Source organism: Amblyraja radiata, chromosome 21 (genome assembly GCF_010909765.2).
Source record: "Amblyraja radiata isolate CabotCenter1 chromosome 21, sAmbRad1.1.pri, whole genome shotgun sequence".
NCBI lineage: Eukaryota > Metazoa > Chordata > Chondrichthyes > Rajiformes > Rajidae > Amblyraja > Amblyraja radiata.
The window spans coordinates 10,162,149-10,177,061 of record NC_045976.1 but is presented as its reverse complement, the minus strand read 5'-3'; the positions used below and the strand labels follow the sequence as shown (position 1 = coordinate 10,177,061).

Below are 14,913 nucleotides of genomic sequence, written 5' to 3'. Positions count from 1 at the left end.
CAAAGGCATGTTGTTCCAGACCAGGCTGCTAGAGGGATGCAATATTTAAATAAAAAACATCTGTACGTCCGTGCGGGTTGATGACAAGGACTCCTTGTGAGAATTTGCAACCATTTCATAGTCAGACTACTTGTGTGCCTTTGGAATCTATTCAAAAGGCATCAACACTGGGCTTGCACCAAGAAATCACTCTTCAAGCTGCAAACTTGTGGCCTTGTCTTCAGTAATCGTGTATCCTCTTTCCGCTGACTGGTTCGCACTGGGCCGAGAGCTTTTCACTGTACCTCGGTACACGTGACAATAAACTGAACTGAACTGAGGACCAGTCTCACCCCGGTCTCTCCCTCTCTCCACTCTCCCCATCAAGCAAGAGGTACAGAAGTGTGAAAGTGCACACCTCCAGATTCAGGGACAGTTTCTTCCCAGCTGTTATCAGGCAAATGAACCATCCTACCAACAACTAGAGAGCGGTCCTGACCTCCCATCTACCCCATTGGAGACACTCAAATGATCTTTAATTGGACTTTACTGGACTTTATCTTGCACTAAACACTATCCCCTTTATCCTGCATCTGTACACTCTGGCTGGCTTGATTGTAATCATGTGTAGTCTTTCTGTTGACTTGATAGTATGCAACTAAAAAGCTTTTCACTGTACCTCGGTACACATAACAGTAAAGTAAACTAAACAAGCCATTATTCCCTAAAAGAATGCCCTGCAGAGTTCAGCAGCCGGCCCAGAGCCAAAGGTGGTGAATCTGTGGAATTCTTTGCCACAGATGGCAGTGGAGGCCAAGTCATTGAGTATCTTTAGAGCAGAGATTGACAAGTCCATAATTAGTGAGGGCATCAAACGTTATAGGGAGAAAGCTGGAGAATGGTGTGGAGAGGGGGAAATGGATCAGCCATGATCGAACGGTGCAGGAGACTCGATGGACCAAATGGCCTAATTCTGCTCCTATGCCGTGTGGTCTTATGATCTACTCTCCAGGAGATGGAGAGGTTAAAGCTGCAGTGACACTGACAGCAGTCCGGTGAATCTTTTCACAAGACAGGCACAATTGTTCAGAAAGGAACAGCCCATTACCGAAGATAGACACAAAATGCTGGAGTAACTCAGCGGGGCAGGCAGCATCTCTGGATAGAAGGAATGGGTGACGATTCGGGTTGAGACCCTTCTTCAGACTGAGCCCATTACCGATACCCAGCAGCTTCCTCTTGATGATAGTACTGATTGTGGTAGGCGTTCCTCTGCTGCAGAAGTTTGCCACAGTCAAGAGTATTTATTTGTCTGTGTAAAAGGCAGTGCAGTAAACTTCTTATTTGCAGCATCAGGGCGGCACAGTGGCGTAGCGGTTGAGCTACTGCCTTACAGCGCCAGTGACCCGGGTTAGATCCTGACTACGGGTGCTGTCTGTATGGAGTTTGTACGTTCTCCCCGTGACCTGTGTGGGTTTTCTCCAAGATCTTCGGTTTTCTCCCACTCTCCGAAGATGTACAGGTTTGTAGATTATTGGCATGGTATAAATGTAAATTGTCCCTGGTGTGTGTCGGATAATATTAGTGTGCTGGATCATTGGTCGGTGCAGACTCGGTAGGCCGAAGGGCCTGTTTGCACGCAGTATCTCTAAACTAAGCATAACAGGCCTGTAAACACAATACTCATGGATAACAGAAATAAATAAAAGAAAGCTCAGTACATAAAAGGAACAATATATGTTGACATTTAGCCATTTTACAACTAGATGATTTTTTTTGGCATCTTTGAAACTTTGAATTCAGTGTTTATCACTGTTTTATACATTTAATCACCACTTTTTATTAATGTCCACAAGTCTCGCTTGTTCATTTATAATTGTTGGATATTTTTGTGCTTTGGCTTTGTTCCTTGTGTCTGCATTTAAAGGGAGATTGACTGGAGCATTAGGGAGAGTGGAGACACAAGGAACAGCAGGTGCTGGAACCTTGAGCAAAACATGAAGTGCTGGAGTAACTCAGTGGGTCGGGCAGCATCTGTGGAGGATATGGATAGCTGGCTTTTTGGGTCGGGATCACTCTCCCGTCTATTAATCAAATCTCCCCTCATCTGTATCCGCCTGTCACTTGCCCCGCTTTGTCCCACTAAGAAAGATTGGTTGGAGCATGGGGGAGAATGGAGACACAAGGAACTGCAGACGCAGGGAATCTTGAGCAAAACACTAAGTGCTGGAGGAACTCAGCAGGTCGGGCAGCATCTGTGGAGGGAATGATACAGGTGATGTTTTGGGTCGGAACCCTTCTTCAGTCTGTCGGGCAATGATTTGGGCCTTCATTCTGAAGAAGGGTCTCGAACCAAAACGTCACCTGTCCATTCCCTCCACAGATGCTGCCCGACCCGCTGAGTTCCTCCAGCACTTCATGGTTTGATGAAGGAGAAAGAAAAAGTGGTTTTAAGCAGAAGAAGGGAGGAGGTATGAATTGACAGAGTTTATATGAAGGCCTGTATGTGACCTTCATATGAAAGATACGTTAGATGTTTATGGTAATACTGAGAAGGCAATAAAACATATTTAGTGTATTAGATAACTGAAGATACCAGAATGAGAATCTTTGTAAACAGTTTATAAAAACCAAGGAGGAGATGAATGGAAATATACAAAATGCAGGACTCAAAGCAGAATATTGCATAGGCAGTTCAGTGGACCTTGTTAAGAGAACCTTTGCATGTTGTACACAAAATGACACCAAGTGCTGGACTAACTTAGTGGGTCAGGCAGCATCTCTGGAGAAAAAGGATGGGAGATATCAACTATCCTTTTTCTCCAGGGATGCTGCCTGACCCGCTGTTACTCCAGCACTTGGTGTCTATATTTGGCATAAACCAGCATCTGCAGTTCCTTCCTATAAACTGCGTTGAAATAGTCACATAGAGTCATACATTTTGGAAACAGACCCTTCGGCCCAACTTGCCCATGTTGGCCATCGTGTCTCAGTTACACTAGCCCCATTTGCCTGCATTTAGCTCATATCCCTTGAAACCTATCCTATCCACCTACCTGTCGAATTGTTTCTTTCTTACCTGTACAGAAAGGACGGGTTGCACTTGAACTCAAGGGGGACCAATATCCTGGCGGGGAGATTTGCAAAGGCTACTGGGGAGACTTTAAACTAGTATGGTTGGGGGGAGGGACTCAAATTGGGAAAGCTAGCAGTCAGTGTGTGAAGCAGGGGGCAGAGAATGGTAGCACTCTGACCCAAAATGTAGGGGAGAGAGAAGAAAAATAAAATAAACAGAGAATAAGAGGTGGTGGGTTTCTTAAATGTGTATATTTTAATGCTAGGAGCATTGTAAGAAAGGTGGATGAACTTAGAGCCTGGATTGACACCTGGAAGTATGATGTTGTGGCGATCAGTGAAACATGGTTGCAGGAGGGCTGTGATTGGAAACTAAATATTCCAGGATTTCGTTGCTTCAGGTGTGATAGAATTGGAGGGGCAAGAGGTGGAGGTGTTGCATTGCTTATCAGGGAAGATATTACAGCAGTGCTTTGGCAGGATAGATTAGAGGGCTCGTCTAGGGAGGCTATTTGGGTGGAACTGAGAAATGGGAAAGGGGTAGCAACACTTATAGGGGTGTATTATAGACCGCCAAATGTGGAGCGAGAATTGGAAGAGCAAATATGTAAGGATATTGCAGATATTAGTAGTAAGCACAAGGTAGTGATTGTGGGAGATTTCAATTTTCCACACATAGACTGGGAAACACATTCTGTAAATGGGCTGGATGGGTTGGAGTTTGTAAAATGTGTGCAGGATAGTTTTTTGCAACAATACATAGAAGTACCTACTAGAGAAGGGGCGGTACTGGACCTCCTGTTAGGAAATGAGATGGGTCAGGTGGCAGAGGTATGCGTTGGGGAACAGTTCGGGTCCAGTGATCACAATACCATTAGTTTCAATATAATTATGGAGAGGGACAAAACTGGACCTAGGGTTGAGATTTTTGATTGGAGAAAGGCTAACTTTGAGGAGATGCGAAAGGATTTAAAAGGAGTAAATTGGGACAGTTTGTTTTATGGGAAAGATGTGGAAGAGAAATGGAGTGCATTTAAAGGTGAAATTTTAAGAGTACAGAATCTTTATGTCCCTGTTCGGTTGAAAGGAAATCGTAAAAATTGTAAAGAGCCATGGTTTTCAAGGGAAATTGGACACTTGGTTCGGAAAAAGAGGGAGATCTACAAGAGTTATAGGCAGCATGGAGTAAATGAGGTGCTTGAGGAGTATAAAGAATGTAAAAAGAATCTTAAGAAAGAAATTAGAAAAGCTAATAGAAGATATGAGGTTGCTTTGGCAAGTAAGGTAAAAGTAAATCCGAAGGGTTTCTACCGCTATATTAATAGCAAAAGGATAACGAGGGATAAAATTGGTCCATTAGAGAGTCAGAGTGGCCAACTATCTGCAGAGCCAAAAGAGATGGGGGAGATATTGAACAGTTTCTTTTCTTCGGTATTCACGAAGGAGAAGGATATTGAATTATGTGAGGTAAGGGAAACAAGTAGAGTAGCTATGGAAACTAAGAGGATCAAAGAAGAGGAAGTACTGACACTTTTGAGAAATATAAAAGTGGATAAGTCTCCAGGTCCGGACAGGATATTCCCTAGGACATTGAGGGAAGTTAGTGTAGAAATAGCAGGGGCTATGGCAGAAATATTTCAAATGTCATTAGAAACGGGAATAGTGCCGGAGGATTGGCGTACTGCGCATGTTGTTCCATTGTTTAAAAAGGGGTCTAAGAGTAAACCTAGCAATTATAGACCTGTTAGTTTGACGTCAGTGGTGGGCAAATTAATGGAAAGAATACTTAGAGATAATATATATAAGCATCTGGATAAACAGGGTCTGATTAGGAACAGTCAACATGGATTTGTGCCTGGAAGGTCATGTTTAACTAATCTTCTTGAATTTTTTGAAGATGTTACTCGGGAAATTGATGAGGGTAAAGCAGTGGATGTTGTGTATATGGACTTCAGTAAGGCCTTTGACAAGGTTCCTCATGGAAGGTTGGTTAAGAAGGTTCAATGGTTGGGTATTAATGGTGGAGTAGCAAGATGGATTCAACAGTGGCTGAATGGGAGATGCCAGAGAGTAATGGTGGATGGTTGTTTGTCAGGTTGGAGGCCAGTGACGAGTGGGGTGCCACAGGGATCTGTGTTGGGTCCACTGTTGTTTGTCATGTACATCAATGATCTGGACGATGGTGTGGTAAATTGGATTAGTAAGTATGCAGATGATACTAAGATAGGTGGGGTTGCGGGTAATGAAGTAGAGTTTCAAAGTTTACAGAGAGATTTATGCCAGTTGGAAGAGTGGGCTGAGAGATGGCAGATGGAGTTTAATGCTGATAAGTGTGAGGTGCTACATCTTGGCAGGACAAATCAAAATAGGACGTACATGGTAAATGGTAGGGAATTGAAGAATGTAGGTGAACAGAGGGATCTGGAAATAACTGTGCACAGTTCCCTGAAAGTGGAATCTCATGTAGATAGGGTGGTAAAGAAAGCTTTTGGTGTGCTGGCCTTTATAAATCAGAGCATTGAGTATAGAAGTTGGGATGTAATGTTAAAATTGTACAAGGCATTGGTGAGGCCAATTCTGGAGTATGGTGTACAATTTTGGTCGCCTAATTATAGGAAGGATGTCAACAAAATAGAGAGAGTACAGAGGAGATTTACAAGAATGTTGCCTGGGTTTCAGCAACTAAGTTACAGAGAAAGGTTGAACAAGTTAGGGCTTTATTCTTTGGAGCGCAGAAGGTTAAGGGGGGACTTGATAGAGGTTTTTAAAATGATGAGAGGGATAGACAGAGTTGACGTGGAAAAGCTTTTCCCACTGAGAGTAGGGAAGATTCAAACAAGGGGACATGACTTGAGAATTAAGGGACTGAAGTTTAGGGGTAACATGAGGGGAAACTTCTTTACTCAGAGAGTGGTAGCTGTGTGGAATGAGCTTCCAGTGAAGGTGGTGGAGGCAGATTCGTTTTTATCATTTAAAAATAAATTGGATAGTTATATGGATGGGAAAGGAATGGAGGGTTATGGTCTGAGCGCAGGTATATGGGACTAGGGGAGATTATGTGTTCGGCACGGACTAGAGGGGTCGAGATGGCCTGTTTCCGTGCTGTAATTGTTATATGGTTATATGGTTATATGGTTATAAATGTTGGGATAGTCCTTGCCTCAACTACGTCCTCTGGCCGTTAGTTCCAGCTACTCACCACCCTTTGTGTGAAAAAGTTACTCCTCAGATTCCTATTAAATCTTTTCCCCTTCACCTTAAACTGATGTCCTCTGGTCCTCGATTCCTCTACCCTGGGCACGAGACTCTGTGCATCTACCCGATCTGTTCCTCTCATGAAATGGCACTGATTTACACCAAGGCACACGTATAAATGGTAAAGTGGAAGATCATTCAGTGAGATATTATCGAGATGATGCAAACTTTCTTCCATCCCGCTAAAACTAATGAGGATAGAAAGTGCAGGAACGGGCCCATACAGAGCAGGAACGGGCCCTTCGGCCCACAATGTCTATGCCGAACATGATAAACTAATCCCCTCTGCCTGTAGGTGATCTATACTCCTTCATTCCCTGCCCATCCATGTATCTATCTAAAACCATTTTAAACACCACTATTGTATTCTCCTCCTCCACCACCACCACACTGGGCAGTTTGTTCCAGACACTCACCACTCTGTTTGTAAGAAAACTTGCCCTGCACATCGCCTTTAAAATTTGTCCCTCTCACCTCAAGGCTATGTGCCCTTTATGCTTAACCGATGTGATACAAGTCTTCTTCCATTACCAGGTACACAAAATTGCTGGAGAAACTCAGCGGGTGCAGCAGCATCTATGGAGCGAAGGATAAATGGCTTTTCCTTCGCTCCATAGATGCTGCTGCACCCGCTGAGTTTCTCCAGCAATTTTGTGTACCTTCGATCTTCCAGCATCTGCAGTTCCTTCTTGAACACTTCTTCCATCACCAACCGGGTCGGCACAGTGGCGCAGCTGGTAGAGCCGCTGCCTCACAACGCCAGGGACCCGGATACGACGCTGTCCTTGGGCGCTGTCTGTGTGTGTGGGGTTTACACGTTCTCCCAAAGACATGCAGGTTTGGAGGTTAATTGACTCTCTATAAAATTGACCCTAATGTATGAGTCGACATCGGACGAGAAAGTGGGATAAAATAGAACTAATGCGAACGGTTGGATGGACTTGGTGGGCCGAAGGGCCTGTTTTCATGCTGTGTCTCTAAACCAAATTAAACTAAACTAAACCAAACCAAACCAAACCAAATCAAATCACAGATGCACAGAGTCTCTTGACCAAAATAGGGGATTCGAGGACCAGAGGGCATAGGTTCAAGGTGAAGGGGAAAAGATTTAATAGGAACCTGAGGGGTAACTTTTTCACACAAAGAGTGGTGGGTGTATGGAACAAGCTGCCAGAGGAGGTAGTTGAGGCTGGGACTATCCCAATGTTTAAGAAACAGTTAGACTGGTACATGGATAGGACAGGTTTGGAGGGATCTGGACCAAGCAGGTGGGACTAGTGTAGCTGGGACATGTTGGCCGGTGTGGGCAGGTTGGGCCGATGGGCCTGTTTCCACGCTGTATCAATCTATGACTATGACCTTAAACCAAACCAAACCAACCTTCTATCCCTCTCTTTCACATTTGGTATTCAAGAGTGTTTGAGAGAAATAAATGAAGGATAGAGCTCTAATTTAACTCCCTGGTAAAGTTGTCTTCACTGCCCTTTATTCATGCCCTTTTGATTTGTTTCATTTATTTATGTCTAGTTATGGTTTTGATATCTCTAGTTAAACCACTGGACATTTGAAAAGCAGAGGGGTAAACTTGGTTGGACTGTGTAATGTTCTCTGCAGCATATAGCAGCTGGGAGACAGATTAGTGAAGCCCTACGTGCCTGGGTTTTATAATGAGATGGTAACGTCTGTCACACTGGTGGTCCTTGGCGTTTATTGAACAAAGATCTCATTTCCAGGTGAGAGGTGGGGGTGATTGCCCCATGGCTTCAAGGCATTGTTTGGCAACGTGTGGCAATAAAGAGCTCTTGTACAACTGAGGCCACAGGCATAAATTGGAGAGCTTACCTTTGTTAGGACTCACAGCACCAGAGACCCGGGTTCGATCCTGAATACCGGTGCTGTCTGTATGGAGTTTGTACATTCCCCCTGTAACCACGTGGGTTTTCTCCGGGCGCTCCGGTTTAGTCCCATGTCCCAAAAGACGTGTGCTCCCACACTCCAAAGATGTACAAGTTTGTAGGTTAGTTGGCTTCGGTTAGTTGTAAAATTGTCCCGAGTGTGTGGAATAGTTTGAATGCGTGGGGATCGCTGGTCGGCGTGGATTCTGTGGGCCGAAGAGCCTGATTCCATGCTGTATCTCTGAAGTCTAAAGTTAAGGTCTGAAGACCCCACCTCTTCTTAATGGCCCATCTCTCACTGAACCATCAGTTTACATTCGATCCTGGCACTGTGTTCTATTTGTGTGGAGTTTGCACTCTGTGCATTTATACAAAATTATTGATAATACACCATAAACAGAAATGGGGCCAGCACAAATCTCCGAGGCACATCACTTGTCACAGGCTTCCACACCTCCCTCTGCGTCCTTCCATGAAGCCAATTCTGTATCCAGTTATAGACACAAAGAGCTGGAGTTATCCAGCAGGTCAGGCAGCATCTCTGGGGCACATGGGCAGGTGACATTTCAGGGCGGGATTCTTCTTCAGATCTCAGTCCCCAATCAGCTAGCTATCCATGATCCCATGCGATCTTACATTTAAAATCTACTGAAAGATATAGCTTGTAAACAGACTCTTCGGCACCCCGAATCCACGTCAACCATCGATCATCAGTCCACCTTAGTTCCGCGTTATGCCAATTTTGCATCCATCCCAAGATTGAGAGGGAAAGATAGATCAGCCGTGATTGAATGGCGGAGTCGACTTGATGGGCCGAATGGCCTAATTCTGCACCGATGAATTACAAACTTATGAAACGGGAGAGCCCGGAGAAAGCTGACACAGTCACACAGAGAAGGTGCAATCTCCACACACAGGCAGCACCCGAGGTCAGGATCGAACCCGCGTCGCCGGTGTTGTGAGGCAGCGGCTCTACCAGCTGCTGCCGGAGACTGTTTATACTTAAGCAAACTGCAAATGAAATGTAAAACAAGCCACTGCTTTACACTTTGAAATGCTAACTTGTGGAACAGAGTGCCACCTAGTGTGATAGAGCCAGCTGTTTGAGTCCTGACTCGGGCTAGAGGGATATAGATTTGATGCCAAAAGATATAAAAAATAGCTGGCAGAGTGTTCCTGTTTTTATAGCCCTCTTTCTCAGAACACATAAAAAATAACGTCCAGAAGAATCCACCCCTGTTTAGTTAATCTTATATAATGCTTTGAAATCTTTACTGCCCAAGGCAACCATTGTAAAGTAAAATAAGCTGCAGATGCTGGAAATATCAGTAAGGACATTTCAGTAATTACTGGAGATACTCGGCAGGTCAGGCAGCATCTGTGGAGAGAGAATCCGAGTTTATGTTACAGGTAGACCCAAAGCGCTGGATTAACTCAGCGGGTCAAGCAGCATCTCTGGAGAAAAAGGACTGACCATTCTTCTGTCCCCATCCGAAGCATCACCCATCGTCTTTCTCCAGAGATGCTGTCTGACCGGGTCGGGTACTTTTCATCGCCGCCGGTTCGGCGCCTCCGTTTATAATATCTGTACTCATCATAACCCTAACCCTAACCCTAACCCTAATCCTACCCCTAACACCCCGAAACCCTAACCCTAACACCTCGAAACCCTAACCTCAACACCTCGAAACCCTAACCCTAACACCCCGAAAAGGCGAAACGGCGGCGCCGAATGGTACCATTCCGATCTGACCCACTGAGTTACTCCAGCAGTTTGTGACTATCTTCAGATACCATAGTGCCATTTAAGAGGCTTTTATGGAGGGATATGGAGGGATATGAATCACGTGCAGGCAGAGGAGATTAGTTTATCTTGGCGTTATGTTCAGCATGGACAATGTCCAGGAAGGGCCTGTTGGCCTTGGTATCGTGTTCGGCACAGACACTGTGGGCTGAAGGGCCTGTACTGTTTCGGTGCTCTATGTTCTAAGTCTCTGGAGTGGGACTTGAAACAACAACCTTGTGACTCAAGACGGATCGCTGCCTCGCAAGCTGTAACTGATGAAGGGTGCCAACCTGTGCCAACTTTACTTCAGGAGCAGAGAGTAGCACAGTGGCGCAGCTGGTAGAGCTTTACTTTAGATTTAGAGAGAGATACAGCGTGGAAACATGCCCTTTGGCCCACAGAGTCCACGCCGACCAGCAATCACCTCGTACACTAGCACTATCCCACACACACTAGGGACGACTCACAATTTTATCAAAGCCAGTTAACCTACAAACCTGTACGCCTTCGGATTGCGGGAGGAAACCGGAGCACCCGGGGAAAACCCACACGGTCACGGGGAGAACGTACAAACTCCATACAGACTGCAACCGTAGTCGGGATCGAACCCTGGTCTCTGGCACTGTAAGGCAGCAACCCTACCGCTGTGCCACCATGCCGCACAGCTCTTTTTAGCTGCAGCTGTTAAAAAAAATAGAGGAACTCAGATATTTCAGGCAGCATCTGTGGAGGGAATGGACAGGCAACGTTTTGGGTCTTGAGTCTTCTTCAGACTGGTTGCAGCAGAAGGGAGAGAAAGCTGGAAAAGGGATGTGGCGTTCTCTCCCAACTCCATCAGTCTGAAGAAGGATCCCGACCAGAAACATCACCTGTCCATTCCCTCCAGAGATGCTGCCTGACCCACTGAGTTCCTCCAGCACTTTTGTCTTGTAAAGCAGCATCTGCAGTTCCTTGTGTCTCAAATAGCATTGTTGCGTATATTTATAGACATATTACAGTGTAGTACTAGCGCAAGAACAGGCCGTTCAGCCCATAATATATGTGCTAAACATGACACCAAGATCATCTCTTAACTAAAGATAGGCACAAAATGCTGGAGTAACTCAGCGGGTCAGGCAGCATCTCTGGAGAAAAGGAATAGGTGACATTTCGGGTCGAGACCCTTCTTCGGTCTGAAGAAGAGCATCGACCCAAAACGTCACCTATTCCTTTTTTCCAGAGATACTGCCTGGCCCACTGAGTTACTCCAGCATTTTGTGTTTTTCTTTGGTGCAAACCAACATCTGCAGTTCCTTCCTCCACCTCTTAACTACCAGCGCCTACCCCCTCGTACCTTAAAGCTATGCCCTCTAGTCTTTGACAATTCCACCCTCGGAACAAAAAGATTCTGACTGTCTATCATGTCTATGCCACCCCTAACTTTATATACTTCTATCAGGTCCCCTCAATCTCTGGTGCTGAAGAGAAAACAATGCATGTTTATCTAACCTCTCCTCATAGCTATACTCCCTATATTGTAGGAATGTTACAACATTTTGAGATTTTAAAAATAAAGCCTGTAATTTATCCCATCAGATAAAGCATAAAAAAACCTTTAATATTTACCTAATTCACTTTCATATCTTCAGTATTAAAAAAGTTATGGTCATCTTCATACTTGGAAATTAGCAACTTGTTCCCTATTGTTTTGTATTGACTTAACTCAAAAGCTGTGATCGAGGACAAGGGCCGTTTGACTCAGGCATACATACAGATCGGTCACGGCTGCCACCAGGGTCAACATGGCGGCAGCCACAATCCGATCTGTATGTACTGCGGAAGTTTTTAGTCAGATATTTAGTATGAAAATAGTGATCACGGATAGACAATTACACAATAGGGATAATGATCATGTTGCCCATATCGGGGCCTAATTAACTTATTTTGCATCATCAGATTAAAATTAAATTACACCAAAAACTAGATAAGATATTAAATAAACATTCTACATATCTTTTGTTTTAGCCTGAACTTGCGATCCGTGATTTTGAAGGCCTTGAATTTGAGCCCTGATTTTTATATCCAGCGATTCAATAGACCAGTAACGTGTTGAAAAAAAAACACGAATGGATAACAGAATGGGATTCCCTCTCCATCATAAGCTTGTTGTAAGAGGAAATCCCTCCCTGACAACTAATGAAAAACCTGCAGTTTACTCAACCCCCCCCCCCCCCCTACAACCTCTTGAGTCCCGCGCACAGCAGTCGGCAGAGCCGGAGCGCCACTGATGGCAGGGATTGTAAAAATGCTACATATTGAAGGGGAGCACTGAACCATTCTTCAAGTTTCCTGGATCAATATTCAGCTCCAACCATAATGCGCTCACCAACCTCACCAGAAAGACATGTAGCCCTGTCATTTTGCTACCAGTGTTTGTGGGACTTGCTGTGCAGAACATTTCCTGCAGTCCCAGAGTAACTACATAACTAAATTACATCAGATTGTGCTTAGTTTAGTTTGGAGATACCGCTTCGGCCCAATGTAATCCGCGCCGACCGGCGATTCCCGCATACGAATGCTATCCTGCCCACACTAGGGACAATTATAACCCACGCAGTTGACGGGGAGAACGTACAAACTCCACGCAGGCAGCACCTGTAGTCAGGATCGAACCGGGGTCTCTGGCACTGTAAGGCAGCATCTCAACCGCTGTGCCACTGTGCCGCCCCAAATGATAGAAGTATATAAAATGATGCGAGGCGTAGATATTGTAGACAATCAGAACCTTTTCCCAGGAAGGAAATATCATACACTAAAGGCCTGAAGGTGAGAGGGGTAAAGTTTGAAGATGTGCGGGTTTTACACAGAGAGTGGAACGTGCGGCCAGGGCTGGTGGTGGAGGCAGATAGCATAGTGACGTTTAAGAGGCTTTTGGAAAAGCGCATGAACAAGCAAGGATGTGGATCACGTGCAGCAGAGGCAATTAGTTTATCTTGGCATCATGTTCGGCATGGACATTGTGGGCCGAAGGGCCTGTTCCTGTGGTGTTCACTGCTTTACTTTGCCATGTGGTGTTCTATCTGGGATTAGATGGGTCTGCTGCTATGTGAATACGCAATCCCCTTGGGAGGCATTATATAAACCGATATCTCTATTCACAATATGAGCCGGGATGTTTCCTGATGCCGTTACCCACACTTATTTCTCAAGCTGTGAACCAATTCGTTGCTCATTTTTCTGTTTATTGGATCACGCAGTGTGCAAAGTAACTGCTATGTTTGTCTAGAATAACTCCTCAGATGCGATTAATTAGTTGTGAAATATGGCAGCCTATTTGCAAGTGACGTCAAGCCTTTGAGAGGAGCCTATTTCTAAGCACTCAGATCAACACAAAATATTAGCTGACATCAAACAGATTAATTTCATGGGCACTAAAGTGCTCTGTTTTACGACCCGCTCTCCACAATCCACTTGATTCCTTCCAGATAACTGTGGCGCAGCTGTTAGAGCCGCTGCCTTGCAGCGCCGGAGACCCGGGTTCAATCCTGACCTCTGTGTGCGTGGAGTCTGCATGCTCTCCCTTTGGACCGCGTGGGTTTTCTCCAGGTACTCAGGTTCCCTCCCACATCTCAAGGACGTGTGGGTTTGTTGTTAATTGGCCCTCTGTAAATTGTGTGTAGGGAGTGGATAAGAAAGTGGGATAACATAGAACTAGTGTGAACGGTTGATTGATGGTTGGTGTGGACTCGGTGGGCCGAAGGGCCTGTTTCCATGCTATATCTTTCAATCAATCAATGACCATGATAATAATATTTGGGCTGGACAAATGTGAGTTGAATTTCTCAACGATGTGATGATCTTCAGCACGAACTCTGGCAATTGATAGATGCCCGGGGAAGACGCACAAATACCTGACTAACACGATCGACACAAAATGTTGGAATAACTCAGCGGGACAGACAGCTTCTCTGGAGAGAAGGAATGGGTGACGCTTCGGGCAGCATCTCTGGAGAACATGGATAGGTGATGTTTCAGGTCGGGACCTTTCTTCAGACACACTGACTCACTATTCAGGCAGAAGAATCGTCCCAACCCAAAACGTTACTTATTCTCCAGCACTTTGTGTCCTTTTTCCCCACAGCAAAGTTTATAAAAACTCATGTCATTGGAGCAGAATTAGGCCATTCGGCCCATCGAGTTTACGCCACTATTCAATCATGGCTGATCTATCTTCCCACTCAATCCCATTCTCCTGCCTTCTCCCATCATTTTGAGACCCTTGCTAATCTCTGCTTTAATAAAACCCAATGACTTGGCCTCCATAGCTGTCTATGGCAATGAATTCCACAGATTCACCACCCTCTGACGAAAGAAATTCCTTCTCAACTCTTTTCTAAAGGTATGTCCTTTTATTCTCAAGCTGTGCCCTCAGGTCCTAGATTCTCCCACTAGTGGAAACATCCTCTCCACATCCACTCTATCCAAGCCTTTTACTATTCGGTAAGTTTTAATGAGATCCCCCTCATCCTTCTAAACTCCAGCAACTACACACACAGTGCCGTCAAACGCTCACCATATGTTAACCCACTTATCCCCGGGATCATTCCAGTAAAGTTCCTCTGGACCTTCTCCAACGTCAGCACAACGAGGCCCAAAACTGCTCTCAATATTCCAACTGCAGTCTGACTAGTGCCTTATGAAGCTCCAACATTACATCCCCATTTTTTAATTCTGGTCATCTAGAAATAATGTTGACATTGAATTTGCCTTCCTTTCAACTTGCATATTATCCTTTTGGGAATCCTGCACCAGCACTCCCAAGTCTCTTTGCACCTCTGATATCCGAATCCTCTCCCCATATACTAAATAGTCTATGCTTGTATTCCTGCTACCAAAACGCACAACTGCACAATTTGCTACGCTGTATTCCATCTGCCACTTCTT

At 45.0% G+C, this 14,913-nt stretch overlaps 1 protein-coding gene and 1 long non-coding RNA gene across 6 annotated transcripts in view; both read left to right on the top strand.

Annotated features, from left to right (window-relative positions):
• Nucleotides 1–14,913, top strand: part of pde3a (phosphodiesterase 3A) — a 340,829-nt gene that overhangs the window by 246,029 nt on the left and 79,887 nt on the right. The window lies entirely within an intron of this gene.
• On the top strand, nucleotides 748–9,004 carry LOC116985093. The gene is made up of 3 exons (XR_004415204.1): nucleotides 748–882; nucleotides 8,327–8,330; nucleotides 8,977–9,004. It is a non-coding gene; the product is annotated as an uncharacterized LOC116985093 (long non-coding RNA).